This window comes from Triticum aestivum, chromosome 3B, assembly GCF_018294505.1.
Source record: "Triticum aestivum cultivar Chinese Spring chromosome 3B, IWGSC CS RefSeq v2.1, whole genome shotgun sequence".
Lineage (NCBI taxonomy): Eukaryota > Viridiplantae > Streptophyta > Magnoliopsida > Poales > Poaceae > Triticum > Triticum aestivum.
Window position 1 is genome coordinate 785,535,485 of NC_057801.1, and position 9,903 is coordinate 785,545,387.

Below are 9,903 nucleotides of genomic sequence, written 5' to 3' on the forward strand. Positions count from 1 at the left end.
GTAACCGAGAAATGGAATAGCCTTGTTGCTCTTCCTGGCTATCTCTCACTTTTGTTGCTTTTATAGTTTCATCAGTACTACATTTGTTTTTCGTTGGCTGTGGTGAAGCAAGTGAGCGACTGAAATAACTAGGATCTCGTGGATAACAAGGAGGCGGGGATAGAGCCGGCTGGTACTTAACTTGTTTTAAAATAATTAAGTATTTGGAACACCGCATGCATGACATGAGTTTGTCGACACTTTAATACTCCCTCCATTCCTAGATACATACGGAGCGAAATGAGTGAATCTACATTCTAAAATATGTCTATATACATCCGTATGTGGTAGTTCATTTGAAATCTTTAAAAAGACAAATATTTAGGAATGGAGGAAGTACTTTACTGTACGACACGGATGCTTAAATAAGAAGGTTCAAATGTTCAATGACAATTCGATGTGGTCCATCGCCATCACCATCACATTGCCAGCCGAACTCTGTCGTTAATCCCCGTGAAAAACATCATTGATGCCCTCACGTACAACAACTTCTTCGTAAATATTAATCTAGTTGGAAGTTGGCCACTTAGGAAGCTTCACAAGAGCAAGAATGAGTACCATGCCTTTGTCTCGTTAAGCCCCCTTTATGGCACACCCTAGCGTTGAACTGTGTGCGATGAAGGCATGCTAACGTTAAAATTTTAACAACGTGCAAATTAAAAGATTGTGTGTGACCCCTGACTCATCGTGCATGATTGGCCTTGGGCCAAGCGTGTGCGATTACTGGCACAGCCATCACACACGTATCGCAAAAGTAAGCCATGTGTGAACTTTAGCATACGGTCCGAAACATATAATCGAGTGCGATAATGAGGCACGTCACACACATTTCAGCTTGGTGCATCGTCTGTGATACAAGCAAATGATTGGCTCGCATAGCTATGTTCTATGATTGCTACCATCACCCATGGTTCTTCAAAATTACTTTTGTTCAAAGTTTTTCAGCCGATGAATTCAAACATATTGTACTTCGACGACGGAATTACTTAATAGTCGTCAGCCATCTGTACATAGCATGGACATCACACTGGAATTCGCTATGTACTCAACATGATGATGGACGATTGTTTATTAATTAATATCCCACATCTCGAATTGGCTGTCACGAAGTTTTGTCGTCGGTGACCCTTATCCTGTGAGAAAAGGTGTTTGCTCTGTAGCAAAGAATGGACATCAACTAGATGATGGAGCTGTAGGTCACCTAATGGCCCTGGTTGGTACAAAGAGGGAGCACACCTAAGACCGGATGCTCATGCAGTGCCTTGCACTACTATGTGCTCTTGTGCTCCCCTAGGCCGAATCTGGAGGACCCTCCTCATGTTGTTGCCATCACGATGATAACGGATGGCCCGGCTTAGTGGAGAAGTTGATGTGGATCCCTGGTAGGATCCTAGGCCATGTCACAAGAGTTATCATGTTGTTAGATGTGTGGCACGACAACAAGGGTGTCAACCAGGACGTGGTAAGGATGTAAAGAATAGACACCGCCATTTCATGTCTTCTTCCTCGCTCATTTCAGTGCCATTGTATAGTGTTTTATTAGTGTATACCTCGTTGTCACGTACGGGCAATTCTGTTTGGGCTATGACCACACCGCTGCCTCGTGGCCATGCCCACATCGCCACAACAACACGGACAATGGAGCTCCATGGGGCCAACCTGGACCATGGCCACCTAGCTCGCAAGAAAACTAGCATATATCCCTTTGTATTAGACCTATTTTTCACTAAAAATCAGCTGAAAAAATAATAATATGTTTGCCCCTCCTTAATCCCATCATCTCCATGTTTTTTGTCTCAAGCTTTGCGACTGAGCACAGATAATGAGTTCTGGCACCCATGGAAATAGCGGATTTGTATTCGGGATTTGTTTGCCAGCGCTCATGAATGACATGCTTAGTAACCTTCATACTTTCTCTGTCTAGGTGAGTAAGTCATCTTAGGCTGTGCACCGTGACCAAGGAGGAGGGGAAACCGAGAAACATTAATGTTTATTTGCTAATTAATAGTATTGCATGCAATTAACTAACCACTGCATGTAGTGTTTGATAGTCTCAAGTCATTAAAAGCATGCGCAGCCTTTATCTTTTATTGGTTGATATGTCAAGAAACAAGAAACGAGGTAGAAGTTAATGCACCGTGCCTAAGTGTTTTGAGAATATTTGATTTTCGTAAGATGACTTACACACCTAAACGGAGAGAGTATGTATGATGTTTGTCTGTGTTAGACTAAATCACGTTCATAAAGATGTGTCCGCCAAGCATATTTATGGCGGCGAACAGGTATACTATGAGTAGGAGGTGGCAGTCGTTGGCGCGCAAATCTCATCCCCACACCGTGCACATGGCCCAGATCTCATCTCCACACCGTACTCAATAGCCTATTATTGCTTCTCTGAAAACACATACCCACTTATATCTTCCATTTTCTATTCTCAATCACGTCAGGTAAGCAGTATGCAGCCAGGACATAGATGGCTGGACTGGACAACTAAGAGGAAATCAACCTTCAGCTTGAGATTTTTTTTAGGACCATGAGTATGAAACTCAGGTGTGTTTACATTCAGACGTCATCTGCTGATGGAGGCTACTGGGAACCTTTGCGATCATCAAGGGGTCTTCCTACGAGTCATGAGGCAGGAATAGAATTCCAAGAGATTCGAAGGCGGGAAGATCTCCAAAGAAGACGTGTCGTCATGACCTGCAACTACGGTTGATCCGGGCAGGTTCACCGCAAAAAACACTGTGCAGACTGGTTAAGGCAATATGCTCGAAAATCTCAAATTGTTTCCGCTTCCATTGTCGCCGCCGCTGTGACAAGAATTCACGACAGGGTGTCCATATCCTTGACAATGCACTGGATCCAGATGAAACCCTCTGGTCAAAGTTTCTTGGACGTGGGTCAAGGGATCATTATGCGCAACGTACACGGAATCTTATGTAAGGAGATGGGAGATCTCTTTGATAACAACGTCGTTTTCGTAGACTTGTTTATTGACCATAGATCATGATATGTGAACAAGCACGCTTATTAGGATTTTGCTGTATAACTACGATATGTGTGTACACTAAACATTTGATAGTTAAATTTTACCAAGTCTGGCATAAAATAAAATTTATTGACTTATGACCTTTATTATATGGCCAAAGCTACATCTTGAAGACTGTGTCCAGGTTCAAAACATAACCTATTTGTGTACCAGAAGGAATACATATTTGCATATCCATAAAAACATTTGCAGTCTAATCTAGAGCACACCTTGTTGCATTTGTTTTTAATGTGAAGATTTATGGCCTTCCAGATCAGCTGCAACAACATCAGGATAGAAAAGGTAACACCTTTTCATTTTACATTAATTTGTACAGTAGCAGTATATTTTGTACATTACATGTTGCTATGTTGCTGCTGCTGGTCACGAGATGTGGTTGCCTGGCGGCATGGGTGGAAGCCTAGGATAGATGTAAATATTTAGTTTTTCTTTTTAATAAAGGGTGGATTTTATTAGCTCAAATGCAGCATCAAGATGATACAAACACTATGAGGACACACCCAACCCCCGCAAAGCTAGGATGCACACAGTCAAACACTAACGAACACAAAAACACACCAACAACTAGCAAAGACATAAAAGACCAAAGCTATGTGTGGGTGAGGAAAGAAGAAAAAACAAAGCATTCAGATTGGATCAGCAAACTATTTACACTAGTAGAAAAGAGGGCTTTGGTCCACCCTGGGTTAGCCCATTAGTCCCGGTTCAATCTAGAACCGGTACTAATGGGAGCATTAGTCCCGGTTCGTGCGCCCAGGGGCCACGTGTGCCATTTGTCCCGGTTCGTCTGGACCTTTTAGTCCCGGTTGGTGCCACGAACCGGGACTAAAGGGTGCGATGCCCATTAGTACCGGTTCGTGGCACCAATCGGGACTAAAGGTTAGACCTTTAGTCGCGGTTGGTGCCACGAACCGGTACTAATGGGGTTTGAGGCATTAGTACCGGTTCATGGCACGAACCGGTACTAAAGGTCACATTTTCAAACTCCGCCCCCTTGGATCGTCTTTTCAGTTTTAAAAAAAATAAAAAAATGATGAAAATGTCAAAAAATAAAAAAAAATAGTTTCCCATGTGATATGTGGTCTAGTTGTTGGGAAAATTTGCAAATGTGAATTTCGACTTTATTTGCAAAATCTCTCTAGAATTTAGTAAAATGGGCATAACTTTTTGCATACTGACTCGGATGAAAAAGTTTTTTATATGAAAAATCATCTACTCGAAAAGTTACATTCAAATTTTACGGGGGAACCCCGTTAAACATTTTTTTAATCCTCAAAAATCTAACAGAAAAAAAGTTACGGGGCTTTTAAGAGTGGAAAAAATCAAAAAAAAAATCAAACTGTGGTCAAACAATGGTCAAACTAATTATTCTAGAATATTAGTGTTACTAAATAATTATTTCAGTTATTTTGAATTTTGGTCAAATCTGGTCAAACTGTGGTCAAACAATGATCAAACTAATTATTCCAGAAATATTAGTGTTACTAAATAATTACTGTTTTTTTAAAACAATAGTTTCAAACTCAAACAGTGAAATGTGTCACTTCATGCTCACGCAAAATTCCTGAGGTTTAATAGGATTGACATCTTACTATTGTCAGCAAAACAACAAGTGCAGACTTGGAAACGAGGGAGAATAGAAACCAAAAGTTAAGCGTGCTCAGCCTGGGGGAGTGGGAGGATGGGTGACCGTTCGGGAAGTTAGATGATTAGGAATGATGAAGGGTGATTAGAGACTAGAGGATAAATTGAGCAGTGATGAGGGATGGTGATTAGAGATTAGAGGTTAAAATAATTCAGAAATTTGAAAATAAAAAAATTTCAAAAAAAAATCATAAAATTTCCTTTAGTCCCGGTTGGTGTTAGGTGTTACCAACCGGGACTAAAGGTTGACCTCCACGTGGCCGCGACCTTTAGTCCCGGTTTGTTTAAGAACCGGGACTAGAAGGGAGAGGCATTAGTAACGACCCTTTAGTCCCGGTTCAAAAACCGGGACTAAAGGGCCTTACCAACCGGGAATAGTGGGGGGTTTTCTACTAGTGTTAGTATATGTTGGTATGTCCCTATTAACCAACCGACATATGTTCGACCCACAAATCTCTACTCCTAATGAAGCAGTTGGTGAATAGTCTGCGCGGTTTATTTTCGCTGGTTTATTTTCGTCATCCTCCCACCTTCCTTTTATTTTCGTCATCCTCCCACCTCTGTCATTTTCACCGGGTTTTTTTCGTCCGCAACTCCCAAAACGCCTCGCCCAGTGCAACCCCCAGCCCCCGACCCCTAGCTCCCAGTCCTCCCTCCCCGCGCAGCCGCTCATCGCGCCGGCCACCACCACCTCCCTCCCTAGACAGCCGCCACCACCCCCTCCTCCAGCAGCCATGTACAGCGGAGCGACGACCACGCGTCTGGCCTAGTTGAGTCCCGGCCTCCCTCTTCCCTTCGTCCAAGGCCAGGAGTTCCCCTCCACGACCTGATCTGTCGGAGCCACATCCGGCTGGGGGAGCCTGCGTAGAGCCTCCACGTCGGCGGAGCAGCAGCAGCCCGATAGAAGGTGGGTGCCCAATCGCCGCCCAGCATCTCGCCGTTTTCTCGATCTGGTGCATGGTTCAACCTGCACGGAGGGCGGTGGAACCGAGACACGGCAGCTTCACCTCCACAGGCGGCTTTCTTATCGACCTCCTATGAGCAGCGGCGGCGGCGGCCAGGTCAGAGCTTGATATATTCCAAGTTCCAAAAAATAAATCCATTAACTCATATGTTTGTAAATTTTGTAAGGAGTGCATATGGCCTGATGTTCCTTGTGTGTATCATGAGGATTTGGGAGCATCGGCGACAGACAATTAACTAGCTAATTGTCGTCTCTCAGCTCTGAACGGTACATCATGTGTGGCAACTTCAGGTATTGTTTCTAATTGACCACGAAATGCCCCGGTACATGATGTGTGGCAAAAATAATTTAGGTACTGATTCTAACTGAGTGTGCATCTCTACTGACAGCTTTGTACCAGGGAGTGAGGATATGCAGATTTTCGCATGGAGAGTGGCGACCCAATCTCTTGCTACCAAACATAACACCTACAGAAGTTCTATTGTATTGGAAGATGTTTGTGACATTTGTGGGACGGAAAGTGAAGACGAGTATCATGTTGTAGTCTCATGTACTCGCAGCAGGGCGATGAGATGTGCTATGAGGGCTTTCTGGGACCTTCCAAAGGAACATGCCTTTGGTCCAACAGGCAAGGATTGGTTACAATGTCTGCTTATCCCTAATTCCGAGCATATCAGATGCAAAATCCTGATGATTCTTTGGAAAACATGGCAGCTTAGAAATAATCTAATCCATGGAGATGGGAAGGAGACAGTTACTTAGGCTCAGTGATGATCTTGAGATGGCTACACTTGCAACTGACAGAACGGGAAGCAAAAGCACCCTTTCTGTGCATGTCCAGAGCATTTGCAAGCCAGTTACCCTTGCTTGCAATCGGTGGCGCGCACCACCAGAAGGAACTGCCAAACTGAATTCTGACGCTGCATTCTTACATGAGGCGGATGACTGGGGGAGGAGCAGTTGTTCGGGATTTCAGTGGCAATCCTCTTCTGTCTGTCGGCTGTTAGTTACAACAGTGTACGTCGATAGAAGAAGCCGAAGCCTTCGTGGCTCTGATGGGTTTGTCTGAGCTAAAGAAATTTTTCACGGGGCATATACTAATTGAGAAAAATTGTGCCTCCATTGGACGAGAGCTTCAATCGGAAGGAGTGTGCAGATCGTTGTGGTTTGCTGTGATGACAGATATTAAAGAACAGATCAAAATCTCTGCAAGCGTGCAGATTAACATTGTAAAAGCGGGATCAAAACAAATTGGCCCATGAGATTGCGGTGACGGCGATAAGATTGGGCGATCACCTCCGTTTAACAGATGTGCATGATAATGTTAGACAAATTCTAATGTCAAAGTGTATTCCCACCAATGCATAGCTTGTTGCTTTGGTTCTAGAAAAACAAAAACAAATTACGCTATAGATTTTCACTCTTAGCTACTCCCTCCGTGCTTTGAAGAGTGTACTTCCAACTTTGTTGGAAGGTCAAATGTATTTACGTTTGACCATATATATACAACAATACACTAACATTTATGCCATTAAATTAGTAGCATTAGATTCGTGATAAAATATATTTTCATCGTATACCTATTTGGTTTCACAAATATTGATATATTTTCGCACAAGCTCAGTCAAACTTTGAGATAGTTTGACTCTCCAACAAAGTTGGAAGTACACTCTTTAAAGGACGGATGAAGTAGATGCGTACACATAGGCCTTTATTTAGTGCATTTCAAATAAACCTGGGCATTTAATGGCCGTATGCATCATGCTGATGCAGAGGCCGGGGATCCCCCCTTTTCGAAAAAAAAATGTGTGCAAGATACAAGAAGAAGACTAAGGATCTTATCAAGGAGCATGTTGAGAGTGAAGATGATGCTGCAGAGTAATAATGTTGACACTGTGATATCTCGATACCAATAGCTTCGGTTTGTCCACGTCATCGTGAGGTGGAGTGCCAAAATGCCTGAAGCTTATGACATGGGTGAAGGTATTTAATCAAGAATATAGATTCTCAGTAGTAATGCAGCAGCGATACAGGCATGCATGTCATTTACTTGGATTATCCACTGTGTAGTTTGATGGTAATTTGTCTACTTACTGCAGTTTACATATTTTTCCACAACTTCATTTATACTTTCAGACTTAAAGTGTTGGGGATAGTTTGGAAGTTGTACTCAAGGCATTATAATTGCTCTATGTTATTCTTAACTTCGTTTATACCTTAGGCTACTCGAACTGTCAGCCATACTTTGTGATTAAACAGTTCTTGACTGAATAAATCCATTTGACAGCTGCAAGTGCAATGCAAGTGCTGTGCTCCGTGAATAGCAAGCCCATTTGGGGAATGTATTTGAACAATGACCCAAGCAGTCGCACAAGCAGATCTGCACATATTATTACCAAGGTATCGTCTCATCTTTTAATCTTCTTTGCCACTCAAATAATCGGTTTTTTCTGGTTTTATCTTTCATGTGAGCATTTAGATTTTTGTTTTCTAGACTAGAAGCTTGATAAGAAAACTAAAAGCAAATAATGAGAGAAGATTAACCGGGCAGGAGGAGAGGGAAGAAGGGAGAAAAGGAAAGGAAATACATAGTAACGTTATATTGATTAAAGAGTTCTAGCAACGCACCTGCTTCTAACTATATATAAAGATCTCTCTATATTTGATAACAATATAGGTGGTAGTGGTAGTAGTAATGGAGATAGCGTACTATACTATAAGTCGACGAACGATCATTTGAATTGCTATTGATGTATACATGGGCTTGGCCACTGGGATCATGAGATTGATGCTTGTTTATTTGTTTTGTTCTTAATTTAACTTTCGCAGGTTGCGAACCAGATGCGCCATTGACGGCGATGGCAGGTTTGGATTGGGAAGGAGAAGATGAGAAGATAGTTGGGGAGTAAGAAGGTGTAAAATCGACAATATCGTCTTATGTGCATGAGGATCCTAATGGTATATGTTTGACACGATTGGTGCTAAACAACTAAGATATGTGGTGGCGCGAGGTGGGGGTCGGCAATGAGGCGGCTATGCTGCATGAGGCAGTCAAGTCCGAGGCTGCACTGGGGAGGCACGTGCGGTGCCTGCCCCAAGATCCCGTTGGGGCGAGGCATGGGCGGCACCCACCCTCCCTGTTATTGCCCCGCGGGGTCAGGCTACCCCTCTTCCCAGAGGTCAACGCCGGTCAGTGTGCTTCTGGTTTCTACAGTAGCAGAGGCGACCAGGAGGGCACGTATGGGGTGTGTACATTGAAAGGACCAGTACGATCATGCTCGATTCGCTTCGAGCAGGACCATGGCGTCAATTCCAACGCCATCCGTGAGATCTCCCTCTTCAAGGATGCGCAACATCCAAACATGGTCAGTACTGCAACCCTCTTGCCTTCCTCTCCCTCCCTGCATGGTGGTCGCTATCAGCATCAGCATCAAGGTTTAGGGTGCCTTTCGTCCCTCTTGTATGGATGGATAGGTTGGTGTGTTTTGTTCTTTCTTTCTTTGTTGCCACGTAGGTTGCAGGAGGAGGTGCCCACCTGCACAATGAGAAGTGCATATGCCGACTCATCCCGGAGACCAGAACTTCAAATATATAGACACATACACGTAGTCAAGGCAGATGCCAACAAAAAAAATGATTTGATTTTATTTGGCTTGTTTATCAATTGTCTCTTACTATTTCCTAACATTTCCTCAGTTTGGCCCTGAAATACTGATGTACTTTGGTTGTATTTGTTGACTTGTTGTTTCATTCAGTTTGCAAGGGTTACTTTGTGCAAATTCTTAACACAGTCATCATAATTGCATCTATAGCAAATAGCTATTATCGAAATGATAGACCACTCCAAGATTATGATTGTACTATGCCAAATTGCCAATTTCTATCACTAGGAGTAATACTCGTGTATCTCTAAAAAAACAACTACTAATGTACTCCCTCCGGAACAAATATAAGACTGTTTAGATCACTAATTTAGTGATCGAAACTGTCTTTATATTTGTTTATGGAGGGAGTATCATGCAAACATTTGAGGCACCCTAGCGAAGATGCATGGCGGCAGAAGCGACACTCCGAGCACATGGTCGCCGCGAGAGCCTCGCCGGGGTAAGAGAAAAAAATGTTGGATTTCAAGCACATCATGTAGGAGAGACGGGATAGGTTGGTGTCATAGCGGCCGGGTGCAAGCATAGATGAGTATGGTGTTTAC

At 43.2% G+C, this 9,903-nt stretch overlaps 1 long non-coding RNA gene across 1 annotated transcript; it reads left to right on the forward strand.

The window, feature by feature from the left end:
- Nucleotides 1–7,520: 7,520 nt before the first annotated feature.
- On the forward strand, nt 7,521–8,661 carry LOC123066565 (uncharacterized). The gene is made up of 3 exons (XR_006431374.1): nt 7,521–7,679; nt 7,984–8,096; nt 8,526–8,661. It is a non-coding gene; the product is annotated as an uncharacterized lncRNA (long non-coding RNA).
- Nucleotides 8,662–9,903: the final 1,242 nt, after the last annotated feature.